This window comes from Helianthus annuus, chromosome 8 (genome assembly GCF_002127325.2).
Source record: "Helianthus annuus cultivar XRQ/B chromosome 8, HanXRQr2.0-SUNRISE, whole genome shotgun sequence".
Taxonomy (NCBI): domain Eukaryota; kingdom Viridiplantae; phylum Streptophyta; class Magnoliopsida; order Asterales; family Asteraceae; genus Helianthus; species Helianthus annuus.
In genome coordinates this window covers 32,430,487-32,452,636 of record NC_035440.2, presented here as the reverse complement: position 1 = coordinate 32,452,636, position 22,150 = coordinate 32,430,487, and the positions used below count along the sequence as shown (strand labels likewise).

General features: G+C 34.6%; 2 long non-coding RNA genes across 3 annotated transcripts; both read right to left on the bottom strand.

Annotated features, from left to right (window-relative positions):
• Positions 1 to 1,672: 1,672 nt before the first annotated feature.
• On the bottom strand, positions 1,673 to 5,085 carry LOC110916434. 2 transcript variants are annotated; one of them, XR_002579750.2, is made up of 3 exons: positions 4,816 to 5,085; positions 3,735 to 3,818; positions 1,673 to 2,418 (listed from the first exon to the last, which is right to left on the bottom strand). It is a non-coding gene; the product is annotated as an uncharacterized LOC110916434 (long non-coding RNA). The 2 variants fall into 2 exon arrangements; XR_002579749.2 differs by having other exon boundaries at positions 1,673 to 1,883; positions 4,816 to 5,081.
• Positions 5,086 to 6,839: 1,754 nt separating this feature from the next.
• LOC110916384 lies at positions 6,840 to 10,327 on the bottom strand. Its single transcript, XR_002579701.2, has 3 exons — positions 9,991 to 10,327; positions 8,910 to 8,993; positions 6,840 to 7,050 (listed from the first exon to the last, which is right to left on the bottom strand). It is a non-coding gene; the product is annotated as an uncharacterized LOC110916384 (long non-coding RNA).
• Between the last annotated feature and the right edge of the window lie 11,823 nt (positions 10,328 to 22,150).

Here is a 22,150-nt window from a genome sequence, read left to right as displayed (position 1 = left end):
TTCAAGAGCAAAGAATACAAAATGACACATGACTGTCATCAGTATCTTTTTTTGAAGATTTGTCCATCTCATGCAGCAAAATCTTACTGCATTACTCCCCTCACCTAACAATCCATTCAGTGAAACTTTACGAAGAACAATACTGAATATCCAAGAAAGCATGTTAGCCATCTTTGATTTTTTTTTTAAATTTTTGGCGCTTTACAGTGAGTGGTATTTAGGAATATTGGCATTTGTTTTTTTTTTTTTTGGTGTGATCAAATGGAAGTTGCTGAGAGGTATCATTTTATAGGATATGTTTTGGCGCGTAGTTTAGGCGATGTATTACTATAATAAAGTATTCGTCGTTTCAGTTACTGTTTTGTAATTATTGTTTTTGATAAGCTTCATCTCTGAACTCTGTAACACGTCTCATCTTTCAAGTTTGGCGTTTTAGATTTTAATATAATAAATTTGTTAATAATAAAGTTTTCGTCGCTTCAGTTTTACACCTTTTCGAGATTTCGGCGTTTTTTATTTTTAATGAGGTTTTATATAAAGATGGCACTTTGTTCTATTTTTATAGAACCTTGGTTTTTATACTTTTTTTTTTAGTTTTTTATAATACTTGTCCAAAGTAATTTTATTATAGTTTGGGAGTTTTGGGTCGTTTTATGGCATGATGTCGTTTTGACAAGCATTTGGCTCTGTGGCATTTTTATTGTATATGGCATTGTTATTATATAACATTCAACTGAAATAGAAATTTAAAATATATATATATATATATATATAGGGTAATACTAGACAAAAAACCCTAAAATTCTTAGAAAACTCTGGAAACCCAAATGGGAACCCATTTTTACCCAACCTCCCGACATTTTTTTTTTTTGAAAAAAATTACACATGTAATATACATGTTTTAGAGTGTTTTGGGCCAAAAAAAAAAAACAAAAAAGCGCCGAAGGGATTTAAAAAAAAAAAAATAAACAAATTTCAGTGCCTAACATGTGTTAAGCAAAAAAGACACAAATTTGCTGAAATTTGCTGAAACTTTTTTTTTTTTTAAATTATCCCTTCGGCGCTTTTTTGATTTTTTTGGCCCAAAAGTCTTAAAAACATGTATATTACATGTGTTATTTTTTTCAAAAAAAAAATGTCGGGAGCTTGGGTTTTCTAGGGTTTTTTTATATATATAGGGTTTTCTATCTAGCCCTACCCTATATATATATATATATATATATATATATATATAATTGAACTTCCAAATCTTCTCTTTCTTCTTTTTTGAATCATCTTAACTTAACTGGTTATTTCGAATTTCGTATGATTCATTTTGTTTTTTTTGTTTTTTAAGTAGCTTTTTTGGGTTAGATTTTTTTTTGAGGTTTAGAATAAGGATTAGGTTTTTGGGAGTGGGGGAGGGGGTTTAGGTTTTTGGGGAGTGCGGGTATGTGTGTGTGTGGGGGGGGGGGTTAGCTTTTTTGAGGGGTGCAGGTGAGGGGTTTAGGTTTTTTTAGGGTTTAGTTTTAGGTTTTTTTGGGGGGTGGGGTGGGGGGGTTGGCTTTTGGTGGGAGGGTGGATTTAGGATTTCGGGTGGGGGGTTTAGGTTTTTTGGGGGTGTCGGTGGGGAGTAGGTTAGGTGCTTGTTACGCCCTAATTCGTATTTGTCAAAAGTCGCAGCGGAAACACGTACCATAAAATTTCTTTCACTATAAATACCTCAACTTATTTAAGATTTAACTTTAACACAGTTCTTTCTCATAAATCCGTCATCCTCTTATTTACTAGTTAAAAACATAGCTTATGTTTACTACATTATGTACATCAACGTTTCCGTACAATCTCTCTAGTGACTCGATCTTCGATCTCCAATCCTTGGATATCCTCATGACTGGTACTACCTGCGCTCACCACATAAAATTTCACATCATTAGTACGCGTTATAAACATACAAGGTTTGTTCACGTTTACTTCTCGTTTCGTTAACTCTTTATATCCCAGCGTTCCCATCCTGATCATATGATCCGTAGTGAGACTTCTTTGGTATTCCTGCGTTACACTTCATTCACCAAGCACGCAACTATTACCGTTAGTACTCAATTTCATTAGATGCATGCGTACATACCTTTCATACAAACTGATACATACCTTTACGGTCACAAATAGCAACTGTCCTACATACGTACCTGCATACATACGTACGTACCTACGTACGTGCATACCCAATTACGTCCATTCCTACCTACATACATACATACCTACATTCATACATACATACATACATACATACCTACATACATGCATACATATATACATACATACATACATTCATACTTATTACCTGCCTTCACACAAACCTACATACGTGCATACCTTCGTGTATGGATCCTCTCGTGAGCCCATATTCATCTAAACGCATACGTACGTTCTACCTACCTACACACCAACATACATACATTTAAACGCAAAAGACATTCATACGTATATACCTTTCTTACATCTTTACATCCACGCATATGCTTGTGCCTATCTTTATGCATACGTACATGCACCTCTACATACATACATACCCTTCCTACATCGTTACGTACATGCATACACTCGTGCATATCTTTATACATGCATACATACATATTTACATACGTACATACTTTAACAAACACGTACTAGATCACGCGTACCTCTTACATAATCATACATCATTAACATGGGTCTTAGACTTAGCTTTATAGCCCATAAACATCTAAGGAACCATCAAAATCATGTTTGGAAAGTCCACCGTAGTCCACGGATATCAAACCGAAGCCCACGGTACATAAATTAACTTAAATAACAAGATTTCAGCTTTTGGGACTTGGGAAGGCCGTCGCCGACGCCCCTAGGGCCGTCGGCGACGGGCCTTGCATTTACCCGTAGCCCAAAAACCCGTAGACAGGTAATTAACCCGTCAGCACAAAAACTGGTTTTCTAGAGCCCGTCGGCGACGCCCCCATGCCCGTCGGCGACGCCCTCTAGATTTTGCATTTTTCTGCAGCTCCGTTTCGTTGTCCGTACGCACTAAAACGCGCATAACTTTTGAACCGTTTACCCGTTTAACCTCCCGTTTCTTCCTACATGCTTGTAAATTCATATTCTATCATATGAACTTAAAATCCCACATCCGGATTAAGGAAATTCTTAACTTACATGCATTCGGCTTATTATTATCTTCTAATTATTTGACCCGTTCGTGCATTTATTAACATAATCTGTTTATTTGACCTCAATCTCATATGAACTTAATAATTTCATTGACGCCTATCATAAAAGATTGATTTCTCGGATGTCTAGCGTTCTCTTAACCCGTTCTCGCTCAGAGGCTTATTTTGACCCGTTATGGGTAATTGTGCATTAATTGGTCTATGACATACAAAACCCTATACTACGCTTTCATACTTGACAAAGACATTACTTTAATCGAATAGCTCATTTCCAAACAACTTTTAAGGTCGTTTGCCCGATATACCTATCAAGGGCGTTTTTGTCAACTTACGCTATCCTTAACAACAAAAGATTTCCTTGCATAAGTAACCGATCCTACTACTTAACTACAAATCTTATTCACACATAACTTGCTCGGATCAAAACTAAGATCCGTTTAATACTTCCTCGATATCATACAATTCATTTCTATTTGACTTCAATTACCCTATCTAATTAAATTGCATATAACTTTACATAAACAACTAAGAAGTGATTACGGAATCACTTACCTCATGCATCCGTGTTCATATTCGTTTCCTCGCCACTTCTTGACCCATTATCCATCCGTGCTTGATTCCGTCTCGACATGATTCCTATACTTCCATGTCATCGAAATCACATTCTTATTAGCATATTCATTTGTACATGTTGACTATCATATCATTAGTTGTTTCTAACAAGCATAACCCATATAGTCATATCCATATCCGTTTGCCCTCATGTAGTTCATCATGTCATTACATATAATGTGTATTGATTTAACATGTAACGTATGACTTCCTAATATCTTACCTTCACAACAAGAAGTTAAATTATGCTTCTTGTTCGTAGTTGACTTCCAGAAAGTCAACAATTCATCTTATTTAACTTTCGACTTATCATTTTATACCCGTATCATCATGATAGACTATACGGACGACACTATATACATTTTATCATACGATTGGTGTGCGTACCACCTTTTAAGCATAACACACAACTAATTCATGCACAATCTTCTAATTTCATACATAGTGCATCAAATCCTTCTACTAATCAACATGTAGTATTTAAAATCAAACATCAATAATATGAACATATTATCATTTTCATCATATCATCAAAACCCACTTCATGACTATTTTTCTAATCACTTAAAAGTGATCTAATCTTAAGTTCTTCATAGTTTCTTCATGCTTTTGATATATATGTACTACCTTATAAGCATAGTGTACAACTAGTTCATGCATATCATTCTAATCTCATACACAATTCATCAATTTCTTCCTTCTAGTCAACACAAATCATACATGCATAACCATCAAACCTACAATTATCACATTTCTTCCAATCCTTCTAACAAGAATCCATCATACATAACATGATACATAAATTTTTGAACAAGAATTAGACCTAGATGAGATATCCATGCTATCATCTTCACCCCAACAATTGGGTTTCACCTTTAAACATCAAATTAAGTTAAATCATGCATAATTCATGTTCTATATGGTGATTTTAACACCTATACATGAACAATTTCGTACCAATTCACGGATTAAGACATAACCCACTTCATACAACTTCATAAATCTAAATTTTGAGACATACCTCATGATCCCCTTGAGTAGGTGATCCTTAATTCATGTTTGGTTGTGAATTTGAGCTTCATTTGACTCCTCAATTTGATGATTGTGTTAGAACTAGGGTTTGGTTCATGGGGAGTTCCCCCTGATCGTTCTAGAACACACGAAATGTGTGTGTGCTTGTGTGGGTGTGTTTGTTACTTAAGACATAACTTTCCCCCTTGTTCATCTTTGGTCCCTCAAGTTTGTTCCCTTGTTTGCTTTGTTAAACATTTTATTACATTCCATCTTTTAATAGTTTTAACCATACATCTAAGTAGGTTAATTAGCCTAGTTTATTTCTTGAGGTACCATATCACAGCATTTTAACGAATATAAATATTCGGGTTTTGGGGTGTTACAAATCTACCCCCCTTAAATAAGGTTTCGTCCCCGAAACCTTTCTCATTTCCTCTACACACACACACATTTATGTTTGGCTTAACACCCTCATCACATTCATAAGTAATCATCCTAACTCATTTCATAATTATTCATGTAATTGGCTTCTTCTTCTTAACAAGGCTGTACTTTTCATGGTATACTTTCATATAACGTTCTTATTTCCTTGACCGACTAGTAATAGTTCATCGTCCCTATATATTCAAACCTATATTAATGCTTACTTATAAAGGCATTCATAACATCCTTTTACGTTTTAAATCCGTCCCACGGATTTAAACGTAACATCCATACCCTTCATTCCTTCTATGTTTGAATCCATCTAGCGGTTTCAAACATGTCATTCTTACCTTTTCTTTCTTACATGTGTTTAACAAAAACTTAAAGTTTTACCTACCTTCAGCAACAAGGTTTTAAGGTTAGTCATCTTAGTTGTCGAATCATAATTACTTCATTTTAGTTCTATTCATATAGGAGCTTTCTTCTTTCTTACACATTCAACTACCCAAGTAAATGGGGTTCGGCATAAACGCTCTCAATGAGAGTTAAGCATACACATTCGACTACCCAAATAATTGGGTTTCGGCATAAACACTCTCAACGAGAGTTAAGCATACACATTCCACTACCCAAATAACTGGGTTTGGCATAAACACTCTCAACGAGAGTTAAGCATACATATTCCACTACCCAAATAACTGGGTTTGGCATAAACACTCTCAACGAGAGTTAAGCATACACATTCCACTACCCAAATAACTGGGTTTGGCATAAACACTCTCAACGAGAGTTAAGCATACATACTTCACTACCCAAATAACTGGGTCTTTCGCTTTTAATCATAACTTCTTCTTTCAATCCGTATAACGGATTAAGCTTCTAGCATTCATTAGAGTATTCAAAATTACCCGTTTAAAAACAGATGGTAGCTTATTCTTATTCGACTTGTTCGCTAGAACCGGTCGACTCGCATAACTTTTCATAACCTTCGTTAGCATAACCAAATCCGCAATGGATTTGCTTTTTCGCATTCGCTACAACATAGCGCCCACCTGCTACCCAGTTCTACCGGACATACCTGCAATAATTACCACGGTCTCACGAACGTCATATGCTTCTTGCGTACTGGCCAGGTGCGCAATTCACACACTAGTTTCGTGCCTTCGTGTAATCATCGCCTTATGCCCGAGAAATGGGTTTCAGTTTCGTGCATATTTCTAAAACTTCCCCAAGACCACATCATTGTCTTTCGTTTAATAATTACCCTCCCAAGGAGACCCCTTCCTTTTTTTCTTTTGACATCGGTACTCATACATGTTAGTAGTGTGTACCTGGGGTTAGTTTGCCTATTTGCACCTTTGCCCGCCTTAGCGTTCATCCTATTCTGCATTCCCGGATCATCCTCTTCAAACTCTTAAGCTTACCTTGCACATAACATACTATTAGTTTCCTTCAAATACATAATCTAATACGGGTTCTTGATTACGAGAGCACACTGGTTTGAGTTCAAGCATTTACCTTCTATTACTTGATTCTCTCAAACCAGGGCTCTGATACCAACTTGTTACGCCCTAATTCGTATTTGTCAAAAGTCGCAGCGGAAACACGTACCATAAAATTTCTTTCACTATAAATACCTCAACTTATTTAAGATTTAACTTTAACACAGTTCTTTCTCATAAATCCGTCATCCTCTTATTTACTAGTTAAAAACATAGCTTATGTTTACTACATTATGTACATCAACGTTTCCGTACAATCTCTCTAGTGACTCGATCTTCGATCTCCAATCCTTGGATATCCTCATGACTGGTACTACCTGCGCTCACCACATAAAATTTCACATCATTAGTACGCGTTATAAACATACAAGGTTTGTTCACGTTTACTTCTCGTTTCGTTAACTCTTTATATCCCAGCGTTCCCATCCTGATCATATGATCCGTAGTGAGACTTCTTTGGTATTCCTGCGTTACACTTCATTCACCAAGCACGCAACTATTACCGTTAGTACTCAATTTCATTAGATGCATGCGTACATACCTTTCATACAAACTGATACATACCTTTACGGTCACAAATAGCAACTGTCCTACATACGTACCTGCATACATACGTACGTACCTACGTACGTGCATACCCAATTACGTCCATTCCTACCTACATACATACATACCTACATTCATACATACATACATACATACATACATACCTACATACATGCATACATATATACATACATACATACATACATTCATACTTATTACCTGCCTTCACACAAACCTACATACGTGCATACCTTCGTGTATGGATCCTCTCGTGAGCCCATATTCATCTAAACGCATACGTACGTTCTACCTACCTACACACCAACATACATACATTTAAACGCAAAAGACATTCATACGTATATACCTTTCTTACATCTTTACATCCACGCATATGCTTGTGCCTATCTTTATGCATACGTACATGCACCTCTACATACATACATACCCTTCCTACATCGTTACGTACATGCATACACTCGTGCATATCTTTATACATGCATACATACATATTTACATACGTACATACTTTAACAAACACGTACTAGATCACGCGTACCTCTTACATAATCATACATCATTAACATGGGTCTTAGACTTAGCTTTATAGCCCATAAACATCTAAGGAACCATCAAAATCATGTTTGGAAAGTCCACCGTAGTCCACGGATATCAAACCGAAGCCCACGGTACATAAATTAACTTAAATAACAAGATTTCAGCTTTTGGGACTTGGGAAGGCCGTCGCCGACGCCCCTAGGGCCGTCGACGACGGGCCTTGCATTTACCCGTAGCCCAAAAACCCGTAGACAGGTAATTAACCCGTCAGCACAAAAACTGGTTTTCTAGAGCCCGTCGGCGACGCCCCCATGCCCGTCGGCGACGCCCTCTAGATTTTGCATTTTTCTGCAGCTCCGTTTCGTCGTCCGTACGCACTAAAACGCGCATAACTTTTGAACCGTTTACCCGTTTAACCTCCCGTTTCTTCCTACATGCTTGTAAATTCATATTCTATCATATGAACTTAAAATCCCACATCCGGATTAAGGAAATTCTTAACTTACATGCATTCGGCTTATTATTATCTTCTAATTATTTGACCCGTTCGTGCATTTATTAACATAATCTGTTTATTTGACCTCAATCTCATATGAACTTAATAATTTCATTGACGCCTATCATAAAAGATTGATTTCTCGGATGTCTAGCGTTCTCTTAACCCGTTCTCGCTCAGAGGCTTATTTTGACCCGTTATGGGTAATTGTGCATTAATTGGTCTATGACATACAAAACCCTATACTACGCTTTCATACTTGACAAAGACATTACTTTAATCGAATAGCTCATTTCCAAACAACTTTTAAGGTCGTTTGCCCGATATACCTATCAAGGGCGTTTTTGTCAACTTACGCTATCCTTAACAACAAAAGATTTCCTTGCATAAGTAACCGATCCTACTACTTAACTACAAATCTTATTCACACATAACTTGCTCGGATCAAAACTAAGATCCGTTTAATACTTCCTCGATATCATACAATTCATTTCTATTTGACTTCAATTACCCTATCTAATTAAATTGCATATAACTTTACATAAACAACTAAGAAGTGATTACGGAATCACTTACCTCATGCATCCGTGTTCATATTCGTTTCCTCGCCACTTCTTGACCCATTATCCATCCGTGCTTGATTCCGTCTCGACATGATTCCTATACTTCCATGTCATCGAAATCACATTCTTATTAGCATATTCATTTGTACATGTTGACTATCATATCATTAGTTGTTTCTAACAAGCATAACCCATATAGTCATATCCATATCCGTTTGCCCTCATGTAGTTCATCATGTCATTACATATAATGTGTATTGATTTAACATGTAACGTATGACTTCCTAATATCTTACCTTCACAACAAGAAGTTAAATTATGCTTCTTGTTCGTAGTTGACTTCCAGAAAGTCAACAATTCATCTTATTTAACTTTCGACTTATCATTTTATACCCGTATCATCATGATAGACTATACGGACGACACTATATACATTTTATCATACGATTGGTGTGCGTACCACCTTTTAAGCATAACACACAACTAATTCATGCACAATCTTCTAATTTCATACATAGTGCATCAAATCCTTCTACTAATCAACATGTAGTATTTAAAATCAAACATCAATAATATGAACATATTATCATTTTCATCAAATCATCAAAACCCACTTCATGACTATTTTTCTAATCACTTAAAAGTGATCTAATCTTAAGTTCTTCATAGTTTCTTCATGCTTTTGATATATATGTACTACCTTATAAGCATAGTGTACAACTAGTTCATGCATATCATTCTAATCTCATACACAATTCATCAATTTCTTCCTTCTAGTCAACACAAATCATACATGCATAACCATCAAACCTACAATTATCACATTTCTTCCAATCCTTCTAACAAGAATCCATCATACATAACATGATACATAAATTTTTGAACAAGAATTAGACCTAGATGAGATATCCATGCTATCATCTTCACCCCAACAATTGGGTTTCACCTTTAAACATCAAATTAAGTTAAATCATGCATAATTCATGTTCTATATGGTGATTTTAACACCTATACATGAACAATTTCGTACCAATTCACGGATTAAGACATAACCCACTTCATACAACTTCATAAATCTAAATTTTGAGACATACCTCATGATCCCCTTGAGTAGGTGATCCTTAATTCATGTTTGGTTGTGAATTTGAGCTTCATTTGACTCCTCAATTTGATGATTGTGTTAGAACTAGGGTTTGGTTCATGGGGAGTTCCCCCTGATCGTTCTAGAACACACGAAATGTGTGTGTGCTTGTGTGGGTGTGTTTGTTACTTAAGACATAACTTTCCCCCTTGTTCATCTTTGGTCCCTCAAGTTTGTTCCCTTGTTTGCTTTGTTAAACATTTTATTACATTCCATCTTTTAATAGTTTTAACCATACATCTAAGTAGGTTAATTAGCCTAGTTGTTTATTTCTTGAGGTACCATATCACAGCATTTTAACGAATATAAATATTCGGGTTTTGGGGTGTTACAGTGCTTTAGGGCTTTTCGTATTATTGCACATGTGCAGTACAACTTTTTTTTTTTTTTGAAAAAAAGTTTTTTTTTATATATTAAATATAGCGAATTTTAATAAAAAATTCAAAAAAAAATTGGTATGTTTTTTAGGATTTTTTAGTTACCTTGTATTGTATGTTTTTTTAGCTTTTTTTAATTAGTTTTCGAGTTTTCACAATAACCAGTGGTTTTCATTTGAAACTTCCCCTATATATATATATACACATATATAGGGAATGGTTCAAATGAAAACCACTTTTATTGCGAAAACTCGAAAACTAATTAAAAAAGCCTAAAAAACACACATATTTTCTTTTTCAATTTATTTTTATAAAAATCGCTAGTTTTTTTTATATAAAAGTTTTTTCAAAAAAAAATTGTAGTGCACATGTGTAATAATTCACATGTGTAGTACACATACACATGTGCACTACAAATTTTTTTTTTGAAAAAAAAAGTTTTTTTATATAGTTTAAATAGCGAAAATTGGTATGAAAAAAGAAAAAAAAATTGGAATGTTTTTTAGGCTTTTTTAGTTAGTTTTCGAGTTTTCGCGATAACTAATGGTTTTCATTTGAACCTTCCCCTATATATATATATATACATACATACATATATATATATATATAGTGTAAGTATCTATAGAAAACCCACTTTAATTTAGAAAACCCGGGAAACTCAAAGCTCCCGATGTTTTTTTATTTTGAAAAAATTTACACATGTTATATACATGTTTTTAAGGGTTTTGGGCAAAAAAAAATCAAAAAAGCACCGAGTAGATATTTTTTAAAAAAATAAACAAGTTTTGGTGTAACACATGTTACAAATATGTCAGATGAATGTAACATGTGTTAGACCAAAACTTGTTTATTTTTTTTAAAAATATTTACTCGGCGCTTTTTTGATTTTTTTTGCCCAAAACCCTTAAAACATGTATATAACATGTGTAAATTTTTTCAAAAAAAAAAAAAAACATCGGGAGCTTTGAGTTTCCCGGGTTTTCTAAATTAAAGTGGGTTTTCTATACATCCTTCCCCTATATATATATATATATATATATATATATATATATATATATATATATATATATATATATATATATATATATATACATATATATATACATAGGGGGCTGCTAAAATGAGAACCACCCCGAGTTGTAAGAACCGCGAGAACTACACCCCACGGAGCGCCGTTCGCCATGATTTTTTTTCACAAGTAGATGTGTGTATTATAAACACAGCCGTAAAAAATCATGGCGAACGGCGCTCCGTGGGTGTAGTTTTTTACACCACAACTTTGGTGTTTTTAATTTTTTTCTTTTTTCTTTTTTTTTTCACCAAACTTGTGGTGTAAAAAACTACACCCCACGGAGCGCCGTTCGCCATGATTTTTTACGGGTGTGTTTATAATATACACATCTACTTGTAAAAAAAAATCATGGCGACCGACGCTCCGTGGGGTGTAGTTCTCGCGGTTCTTACAACTCGAGGTGGTTTTCATTCTAGCGGCTATATATATATATATATATATACATATATATATGTATATATATATATATGTATAGGGGAGCGCTAAAATGAAAACCACCTACAGTTGTAAGAACCATGAGAACCACTTTCTAGTCATTAGATCAAGAAGATATATGGATGAGATTAAGTAATTTTTGTCTTATTATGTCTTGAATATTTTAATCCAAAAGGGTATTTTAGTAAAATTACTCTATTTTGTCTTTTTGTCTTTATTGTTTTTTCTTAATATTTTGTATTATTATATTAGTTTTTATTTTTTAAACATAATTTTTTTATTAAGCATTTTCAAATTAAGATTTTTTACAGATTTTTACGTTTTGCGTTTTATGTTTTACGTTAAACTTTTTACGTTGTACGTTTTTAGTTAAACTTTTTTCGTTTTACGTTTTTACGTTTTACGTTTTTACGCCCAGATTTTTCACGCGCCGTTTTTACGCCCGGTTTTTTCACGCATCGTTTTTTCAACGCGTCGTTTTTTACGCGCCGTTTTATACGTTTTACAATTTATATAAAAAAGTTTTACATTTTACGTTAAGAAGTTTACGTTTTACGTTAAAAAATTTACGTTTTACGTTAAAAAATTTACGTTTTACTTTTTACGTTAAAAAGTTTACGTTTTACGTTAAACTTTTTACGTTTTACGTTTTGCGTTAAAAAACTTTACGTTTTACATTAAAAAGTTTACGTTTTACGTTAAAAAGTTTACGCTTTTAACTTTTACGTTAAAAAGTTTACGTTCTACGTTAAAAAATTTACGTTTTACGTTTTACGTTTTACATTTTACGTTTTTACGTTTTACGGTAAACTTTTTACGTTTTACGTTAAAAATTTACGTTTTACGTTAAAAGCTTTACGGTGTTACATTAAAAAGTTTATGTTTTACGTCAAAAAGTTTACGGTTTTAACGTTCACGTTAAAAAGTTTAAATTCTACGTTAAAAAAATTACGTTTTATATTAAAAAAGTTTACGGTTTTAACATATTTTTTTTCTAAAAGTTTTTTACACATATAAAAAATTAAACAACGAGTGGATTCTTGAAAAAAACGGGGTTTGGGCTCAGATTTTCCGATAATCCGAGGCTGCAAAGTGGGGGTTGCAGGTTCAAAACCTACCCTCCACCATCCTTGTCGCGCCATCGTCATCAAAATATGCGTTTTTTTTTTTTGCATCATCACCGCCCAAAAATTCAACACATTAAACCCACATAGTTCACTTTTCAAAATCACCAGAGAATCAAGAACACAGATCAAACACCCACCATTTTTTTCAAGAGAGAGAAACTATCACTGCCAAAAAACTCAAAACCCCAAAACCCAAATCATTTTTTCTAGACAGAGAAATTATCACACAATTCATAATTTGCGTTCAAAGAACTATCACTGCCAAAAATCTCAAAACCCCAAATCATAATTTGTGTTCAAAACAGCTCACATAATCAGAATCAAATAAAACACAAATCATAATTTGTTTCAAAACAACTTACACAATCAGAATCAAGGAACACCATCGTCGCCGTCAAAAACCCACCACCGTCGCCATTAATCCTCACCGGCAACCTTCACCAACGTCGACGGAGAAACGTGGGGGCCGCCGTCACAGGTGTGGGTGACCCACCACCACCGTCGCCGTCACAGGTGTGGGTGACCCACCACCACAACCGCCCTTCACGCAACGCCACCACCACCAACTCTGTCACCCAACTCTGCCAAACACCACCACCGGCACCGATATGTAGCGACCACCACCACCTAGATAACATCTGATTCCGGTAAGTGAGCAAGTAGAGAGAGAAAGATCTGACGGGATGGAGTCTTGTGGCGGTTGCGGCGGCGGAGGAGTACTTGTGGTGGCGGAGACGGGTGTTGGCCGACTGTTAAATCGAGAACAGGGGGGTGTTGGGGGGTTTACAGAGGGGGATCAGAGATGATGAAATATGGTGGTGGGTTATGGTTTGAAGAGAGGTTAGTGGTGAATTCTCTGCATTTAGTTTAGTAAAATGGAAGGGATGAAGGATTTTAAGAGAGAGGAGAGTTTTTCAAAATTAAGAGAGAGGAGATTGAGATATGACAAAAGTCTGGAGACTTTAAATGCAAGAGAGAGAGAGAGAGATTTGACATTTATAGTAAATGACTAAAATACCCCTTATTCTGATTGGTTGAGAGTGGTTCTCGCGGTTCTTACAACTAGGGATGGTTTCTTGTAACACCCCGAAAACGGGTTTGGTAATCAAACCACGTTAATACTAAAAGACGGGTAAAGTACCGTTAGAGGTAAAATTTACCTGGTGCATATTAAGTTTTTTTTAATAAATAGATCAAATGTTCAATTAAAAGGGGATAAGGAATGTTTACGAGAAAATAAAATTATGAGAGGCCTGAGTTAATGGGATTTAGAATGGAACGGGTTATAACCCCCGGAAACCACCAATTTAACTAGGAATATTGAACCTAGTTAATAATTGAGAATATTGTTAAAAATAAGTAGGATGTGGCCTACTTAATAGCGAACCAAACATGAGGGGTTAAATTTGGATAACTTAAAGTTTTTTAATAAAAGAAAAATAAAAAACAAAACACACACTTGAAGTGTGTGTTCTGCGATCGAACGGGGCGACACCAGGAGCCAAACCCTAAACTCTCACAAATCTCTCAAATTGAAGGTCCAAATCAAGCCTAAATCAAAATCCGAGTACGAATTATTGATCTCCACTGAAAAAGGAGTCACGAGGTATGTAAATTTCATGAGAAATCTCTAGTTGAATTTCTGAGCAAACCTAGAGAATCCGAATTAGATGGTTGCATGCTTGTTATATGATGAAATAAGAACATTGTAGTGTCTAGGAGTAAACCCTAGACAAGTATATGATGAAGTAAGGCCTAATTCTTGTGAATTCATGATCACAATTGAAGGTGATAAGTGGGTTTTTGTATGAACATGTTAGACACCAGAAATTGATATTGTTCTAGTGTAATTTGAATTTTCGTAAGTAAATTCTGATGTAGTAGATGCGACAAATTGAAATGAACATGTTATTGATGTTAAAACTTGGTTAAAACAATAACCATTAACTAGAAAATAGAAGAATACAAATTATGAACATTAGGTGTTTGTTAAAATGCCTAAATGAGAACTAAAGTGTTGAAATTTAGAGTGAAAACGCGTATTTGAATGATATGTCAATTACGCGTAATATGAAGTGATAAGGGTTCTAAATATTATGTTGATTTAGACTTAATGTTGTAAACCATGTGATTGAAAATAGTTAACTTTGATAAACTAAGTTAACCAATCATGAAGTCGAATAGTAGCTTCGACATAGAAAATAAGTGAGGTGGAATAGTCGTGATTGTTAATGACTAACTTAACCGCCTTGTAAATGATTGACAATAGTTTGACGCTTATACGAGCTAGGTGGAGGCTTGGGAAAGAAACGGTCAAATAAATCAAGTACTAGAAGGAAAGCATAAACCGGATGCGAGGTAAGTGGAACTTACACTTTTTGTAGAATACGTGTTTATTCTAAAAGTTTTTTATACAATTAAGATGATATTCAAGACATGGTTCCGATCCGAAACGATTCGGGTCGGAGCACATCTAACGATGAAAAACCATATTTAATGATAAAAGAGGCAAAATGGTAATTTGGTCATGAAGTGACATAAATAAAAAGGCGTTTTCGAATGGCTACTTTATAAGTAAGCCTAAACGAATAAAAATGGGTAAAAAGGGGTGATTTAGTCACGTATAAATGGATAAAAGTCGGGGCTTAAAAACGATACCCAAGTGGCTTAAGCTACATTGGGTTAAACGCGTAAGAGACAGAGTAGTAGACGTGACCAAATGGTAAGAAATCTAAATGTTAAATAAATTCATTTTAATGATAAGCGCAAAATGTTTGGTCATATAGACCAAACGGGTCAAATGGTAATGAGATACCATTTGAAAAATAATGACAAATAAGCACTTGCCGAGTCTTATGCTTACATGATAAAATGGCTTATGATTTAGTGTTGCTATGAATTAGCCAAAATATCAAGACAAAGTATTAAAACGGGTCAGTGTGTTGATACGAGCTAGGTACGTACAAAAATGATTGTAGTTAACGTACAAATTTGGTCAGATAAGTGGCAAAAATCCTTCGTCGCAAAATGAGGGGCTAAGTTGACCAAAAACGCCCTTGATGGGTAAATCGGGAAAACAGGCCTTAGGGGTGGTTTAAGAACATATGTCATGATCAAGTAAGTTATAGAGAAGTATAAAAGTTATAGGCATAAGCCTTTTTGGGTCAAATGTATCAAAATGGCCTTTGCCGTAAATTGAAAATCCGAAAGTGGTAAATTTGGGAGAAACAATAGATACACATAAAATCCAACACAATAGTAGTTGTGGTGGAAGACCCCTCGAAAAGCAATGTGAGAATATGAAGTTAGAAGTGAATAAGTGTGGCTTATGCATTAAAGCGCTTAAATACCCTTAACGGGTCAAAAATAAGCGCATAAGTATAAACGGGTCAACGATGTATAATAACCCGTGAATGAACTTCGTGTGATAGAAAACATTTTTATATATGATGTCCGTAGTAATTTAAGTGTACCAAACTAGTTAGTATGATGAAAGTATGAAGCAGGTCAAAAGTTTTGCTAAAGGTTCAATAGTTAAGATAAGGCCGAGAGCTTAAAATCTAGAAAATTTGTAATCCGGATGTTGGATTTCAACTCCATGTGATGGAGAATTAAATTACGGACGCGTAGGAAAAAGAATCGCGTAAAACGGAGGTCTAGATCAAAAGTTATGCCGTGTTGAAGTTTGGTTTTGATTAAAACTTAGCTGGGCGAATATGCAGCACCAGCATCAAAACATTCTGTCAAAATGGGACCGTGGCGTCGCGCCACGGCCAAAGGAGTGTGCCGTGGCGCGCGGCGACGGGGTGAATTCTTGAAAATTTTTGTTTATTTTGTTTATTTTGATTATTTGACCCAATTACCTTGTTGTAATTGTTATTTAACTAAAACTGACTTCTAAGTTGGTTTTGATCATAGGTGAATGTCGAGAGTCCCGGATGAAGATCAAGCGAAGAGCAAGAACCGAACACACGTTAAATGAAGCTTCCGCGTCAAATCTTGATTTGTTTTGTTATAAGTGAATTATGTAAACATTTACAAATATGTTTTTTTTTTTAAATGTTGTAAACATATGGAAATGTTGGTATGACAAGTTTTTGTGAAGTCACATTTTAGCATTAAAATGTGTAGTTTATTACTAAAATCTTGATAAATTGAGACGGGCGTTATATTTCTATTTTAGCGGCTCCCTATATATATATATATATATATATATATATATATATATATATATATATAAGACACATATTACATATTTTTTCTTAAAAAAATATCCACTTGACGCTTTTTTATTTTCTTTTTTGCTCAAAATGATTAGAAACATGTAAACTACTTCCGCTATTTTTTTCATAAGAAAACAAGGTTTTTTTTTTCAATGAGTTTCGTGGGTTTAATCAACTCAAGTTGGTTTTCATTTTAGCCCGCCCTGGGTCTGAGTCCAAAAGTAGGGTTTATAACATTCCAGTTTGGGTTGGTGGTCGTCGGATTAATAGTTCAGAAGGGTACGGTGTGGGAGATTTGTTGTTCCACCTCATATGGTTCGCGAGTTAGTGGTTGCATGGTTGTGTTCTATTGTTGTGTCAAAGAACATGTGACACACCCCAAAAGGGGGGAGGGGGTTCTCAATGGTTGGGTTTACCTCAATGTTTTTTCATAAACTTAGTGAACACTAGTTTATGTAAGATGTGCACTCACTAGCACAAGTAAATGAAGAGAAGCATTCAAAGCTTACAAGTGCCAATAAGTACGTTTATCAAAGCTGGACCTTGTACCATAAGCGACCAACTATCTATATATCATGTCGTACCAATGTTAGAATTTGATTTAAGCTCCACAACTTAATAATTAAACTGTTTAAGTAATCAAACAATTGGAGTAATTAAAATTTAATATGGTTTAGAAGTATCCATTTGAAAACAAGAATCAAATTTGAGATGATTTGGTAATAGTGGTGGTTGGTAGAAGATGGTGGTTTCAATGGGGTGATTATGGTGGTGATGGATGGGTTGCGGGGGTGTGATTCTGGTGGTGGAGGATAGAGGTTTGGCCTGATGGTTGGGAACGTAGAGAGAGAAGAGGAAGAAACAACAGAAAGAGGGGGTTTAGATATTTTTTTTAATTATAAGGGTATTTTGGTCATTTCACAAAAATAACTGAGAAACCCTTAGAGAGTTAGTAAGTATACTCAAATAGTTATAAAATGAAAATCTAGGTAGTTTAACTTTTCAATTTTGTACTCTTTTGTTAAAACTACTAAAACACAAGGACTTTTAAAAAGGAATTTACTTTAGATTTATTTAAATTGAACAAACACTACAAAACAAAGGAGTGTTACTGATGGTCAAATCTTTCGGTAAAGGTGGTTACTGATGAAAATTCGTCACAACCTTGCCGAAAAAGAACGTAACCGTATACATATGGCAAGTGACCAACTTCTGTAATCTTTAGTGTATCTAAAGATTTAATATTTAAAAGTTAAATAGTGGTAATCATGATTTGGCTTTGCTTTGTCTTGGAATAACAGATTACACGAACTCTGAATTTAAACAATGCAAAGTTGGGGGTTAATGGTGTAAAATGGTATGGATCTAAATCAATCACAGCAGAAATATAACAAACACCAGAAATAGTGACAAAATTTGTGACAAAACTTTTATTGATTATCCAACCCAGAAAATATCCCAACCAAAACCCTAGATCTCAAACTTATGAGATCTATATGAAATACAATACAAGTTCAACAGATTAGTAAAATCTGTTGAACATAACAGAAATACAAACAAAGTGAAAACATAAACTGAGATCAACAAGATCTCTGATACAACCACGATCTCAACACTGAGATCTATAACCCTGGATGATGAAGATCTTCAACTCCAGATGAACCCAGATGAACAATCCAGATGAACACCACAAGAACGGATATACAGAGAGGTGATAGTGAAACCCTAACAAATATCTAGAAGTGAACCGACTTCACTCTCTCTCCTCTATTATATAGCTGGTAACAATGATACAATACATCCAGCCCCATGAACTTTACAACAATGCACATAAAGCCCCTGAAGTTTCACTTTAACCCTTGAGCCCAACACGCTTGTAACAACCGAGCTCAACAGACCCAGCAGACTTGTAACAACTTCAAGATACATGTTAATAGTCCATTAAACACATAACATACAAGCCCAATATTATGTTTATAGTATGAATTATAAACATGTAACATTTTCAACATCCCCCCATAATTCATACTGTAAACATATCAAACAACCCTAATTTTTCACACAACTCATTGTGTTGTCCAATATTAAGGCCTTTAGTAAAAATGTCTGCTATCTGAAACTCAGTAGCAATTTTTTGTGGTTCAATTATGCCATTTGCAATTTTTTCTCTCAAAAAATGCAAATCTAGTTCAAAATGTTTTGTTCTTTCGTGGAAAACTGGGTTATATGATATAGAAATGGCAGACTTATTATCACAAAAGAGTTTAACAGGCAAAGCATAACTAGTTTTCAACTCTTCCAAAACATTTTTAATCCACATAATTTCACATGTTGCTGAGCACATTGCCCTGTACTCAGCCTCAGCTGTGGATCTAGAAACAACATTCTGCTTCTTACTTTTTCAAGACACAAGAGTATCACCTAGATAAATTGCAAAACCAGTAACTGACTTCCTAGTCAAAGTACACTTTCCCCAGTCAGAATCAACATAGCCTGAAACATCAAGACTACCAGTTTTCCTAAACATAACACCCTTTCCTGGACACTGCTTTAAGTATCTTAATAACCTCAAAGCAATGTCCAAATGAACCTGACATGGCTTATGCATAAATTGGCTTAAAAATTGAACAGAATAACTTATATCTGGTCGAGTCAACGATAGATATATTAATTTACCAATAAGTTTTTGAAAACCATTTACATTATCCAAAAACTTAGTATCTTTACTAGTTTTACTAGTAACAAGATGAGACTGTTCAATAGGTGTACCAACAGGTTTACACCCAAAATATCCAAACTCATTAAGAAGCTCTAGGCAGTATTTTCTTTGTGACAAACATATAGATTCATTTGAATACAAGACTTCTATACCAAGAAAATACTTCAGTACCCCTAAATCTTTTATTTTAAAACTATCACTCAAACATTGTTTAACTTTTGTTATTTCAGCAAGATTATTACCAGTTACAACAATATCATCTACATAAACCAACAAGATCAGAAAAATTTCATCTTTGCACATAATAAACAAAGAATGATCACATAAACTTTGTACAAAACCCAAATCAACCAGTACCGATGTTAGTTTTTCATTCCACTTTCTTGGTGCTTGTTAAAGCCCATAAAGTGACTTAACAAGCTTACACACCTTACTTTTATCATTATTAAAATAACCTTGAGGTAAGGACATATACACATATTCAGATAATGATCCATACAAGAAGGCATTATTTATATCAAGTTGATACAAAGGCCAACCATTATTAACAGCAAGTTTCAAAACAATTCTAACAGTTACCATCTTGACAACTGGGGAAAAAGTTTCTCCAAAGTCAATTCCCTCTCTCTGATTAAAACCTTTAGCTACTAACCTAGCCTTGTACCTTTCAACCTCACTATTAGCCTTATATTTTATTTTATACACCCATTTGCAGCCAATAGGCTTTCTACCTTTTGGCAAATCTACAACAACCCAAGTGTTGTTCCTATAAAGAGCTTCCATTTCACTATTCATTGCCTCAACCCACCTAGGATCTTTTACAGCCTCAAAATAAGTATTTGGCTCAACAGATTTATTCAAGGAAGCAATGAAACAAAAATTATCAACAGACAGATTTGAATAATTAACAACTTTCTCTATACCATACTTGACTTTTCCCTCAACAACAAATTCATCAAAACTTTTTGGAAATGACACCTTTCTAGAAGACTTCCTAACAAAGTTTCCCTCAGATAGGTTGGTCTCATCACTTGATCCTATAATGTTATCTGCCCCGCCATTGTTACCCAAGCTACTACTACCTAACTGTTCCTGTTCATGTTGAACTTCTTCAACATTTGGAACAGTAGCAGATGTAGAGGGTGACACTGGCTGCTGATCATCACTATAGTGATCTTGAGCACCAGATGTACCCTCTTCATCATTGGGATTTGCAGGAACTTCAGACACACTTGTTTCAGTAAAATCAAAAAAATTTATATGAGTTAAGTCATTTTTATCAAACACCTTTTGATTATCAAAATTAGTCTTAAAGGAATATACACTTTCATAGAACTTTACATCTCTAGAAAAAAAAAACACTTTTCTATTTTCCGAACTTAGCAGTTTGTATCCCTTCTTAACATTAGAATAGCCAACAAGAACACACTTATCAGCATGATAAGCAAATTTATCAGATTCAGACACAATAGTACTGAAACAAAGACACCCAAAGTTCCTTAAATGATTTAAAGAGGGTTTAAAACCATAAACAACTTCATAAGGACTCCTACCATTTAACACAGAAGATGGCACCCTGTTGATTAAGTAAACAGCAGTTAATATACAGTCTGACCAGTATTTAAGAGGTAAACTACTTTGAAACATTAAGGCTCTAGCTGTGTTTAAAAGATGTCTGTGTATCCTTTCCACCACACCATTTTGCTGTGGTGTATAGGAACAAGAAGTTTGATGCAATATACCCTTATTTTTACAAAACAGACCCATTTGACTGTTTACAAACTCAGTTCCATTGTCACTCCTAACTATTTTTATCTTTTTTCCAAACTAGGTCAGAACTAGTTCATAAAAACCACATAAATTTCAAAAGCTTTAGTTTTATTTGACAACAAATAACACCACACTGTTCTTGAAAAATCATCTACAATAGTTAAAAAGTATTTAAATCCTTCATAACTAGTAACTTTATATGGACCCCATATGTCTAGATGAACTAATTCTCCTACAGCTTTTGTTTTATGTTCACTTAGTGGAAATGGAACTCTGACTTGTTTAGCCCTGTGACACACATCACAAGGCCCATGTTCAATGGTTTTAATATCAAAACTTCCTTTTAACACAGATAGAACTTGATCCTAATCTGCTATGCCATAAACTAGA